The sequence below is a fragment of the Belonocnema kinseyi genome, chromosome 8, assembly GCF_010883055.1.
Source record: "Belonocnema kinseyi isolate 2016_QV_RU_SX_M_011 chromosome 8, B_treatae_v1, whole genome shotgun sequence".
Lineage (NCBI taxonomy): Eukaryota > Metazoa > Arthropoda > Insecta > Hymenoptera > Cynipidae > Belonocnema > Belonocnema kinseyi.
The window spans coordinates 116446498-116448189 of record NC_046664.1 but is presented as its reverse complement, the minus strand read 5'-3'; the positions used below and the strand labels follow the sequence as shown (position 1 = coordinate 116448189).

At 32.6% G+C, this 1692-nt stretch overlaps 1 long non-coding RNA gene across 1 annotated transcript in view; it reads right to left on the bottom strand.

Annotated features, from left to right (window-relative positions):
• Positions 1-1073: 1073 nt before the first annotated feature.
• The window catches only part of LOC117179051, an 87452-nt gene continuing 86833 nt past the window's right edge, over positions 1074-1692 (bottom strand). Inside the window, exon 3 of the long non-coding RNA XR_004467857.1 lies at positions 1074-1165. This is a non-coding gene — a long non-coding RNA (uncharacterized LOC117179051). The remainder of the gene's footprint in view (positions 1166-1692) is intronic.

The window sequence follows — 1692 nt, the reverse complement described above, 5'->3', positions numbered from 1 at the left end:
AGCTTTATGACTTACTCGAAGTTTAAACTCTGCAAAGGCGCCTACTGACCCTCCAGTTATGGAGGAAATGTCAATTCTACAACACTTGCTATTAAAAATCGATGCAAATTCTAATTTTCCAATTTGTTTGTTACGCAAATTCTTTCCATAATATTATTTTTGTGATCTATAGTCATTTGGTTTAAAAACCAAAATATGTTCACAATATTATTTTTCTCCCACTCGTAACATAAACACTCGAATGTTTTCTTTGCATGGAAATGCACCACTATACAACTACCACTTTTCACTGCAATTTCAATATTTGAACATAAATTAATTATTTTCTAAAAAATTTGACACATTTGACACTTGAGCAAGTCGTAAAAAAAGCTATAAAAGCTGTTTCGCCATGAGTGTTGATGCACTTTTTAAAATAAGAGGAGAGGTGTAACAGCGTGCGCTGTTTAGAACTAGTATGTCAGGGCACTAGAACCCTATTACTGAATACTCACCAGTTAATTGTTTTAAGCGCGGTAAAATTTTGGAATAATTCAAATAAAACAAGAAATTCAGTACACTCATTTATTGAAATGGATCGTTATTATCAGAAAGAATAATTATTAATCACAATTGATAGTAAGAAATTGCATGGCAACTGCTCTCTGTACCTCGAATTAATAACTTCTAATAGATGGATGTAAAGAATCAGAAGTAAGCATTCAAATAGCCATGCACACTCAGATATATCTATATATTCATATGTATATGTGGATCTATCAATCTAAATACGTTTGACACGCTCGATCTCCGACTACCGCACGTGTGAACTCAACCGAGAGCATACATAAATCATGTATCCTGTAAAGGATCGTAAAAATGCATTTTTGAGAATTAGAATCTCATTGTTTTAGCTTGAAATGTAAGGGCCCTTTTTGGTAAAAACCGAGGTTATAAATATATGTGAGAACATAGGAAAAGCTCAGATATTTAAGTCTCTTCATTTGCGTTTGAAATTAAAAATCTGCGACACTAGCCTCTCCAAATTATTCTAGTCCAATAAACTTGACTCAATCTGATAATTTGGTACGGTTTGCCGTGGTCGTGTGTTGTGTTTGTTGTTTGAACCTCGACCAGTTTGCGCGGTCCGTGATTTTTATCACTTAACGTCGGCAACGAATCCACACTGTAAAAAAAAAGTTGATCATTTTATGGCTTTCAGAGTAGGTCCGATTATTACCTACTCCAAAGTAACGTTTTCACTGACCATAACGAATATCAACTGTCAGTATGGAATTTAACTTTTAGGTTATGGAAGCTTACAGACAGATTCTGTATAATTACAAATACATTATGAATTTTAGGTGGTGATATTCTAACCAAAAATATCCATGTTTTTATTCAACCTGGTAACTTTAACATCTATATGAGAAATGTGAATAATGGTAATTAGACTAGAAATGGTAAATTTCCACTTAAAATAAGCAATACAACAGAAAGCAGTTTTTTAAATAAAAAATTTCTTGTTTGATATTTTTTAAATCAATTTTGCAAAAAAAAATTTCTATAATTTATACCGTCCTGAAATACGATCTTTCACACATTATTTTGATTTTATCATTTGTTCATTATTCTCCGCAACTTTGAAACTTTACAATTACTTGTACCAAAGATATTAGGTCCTGGATACGGCATGGGTCAGTGGTGGGGACG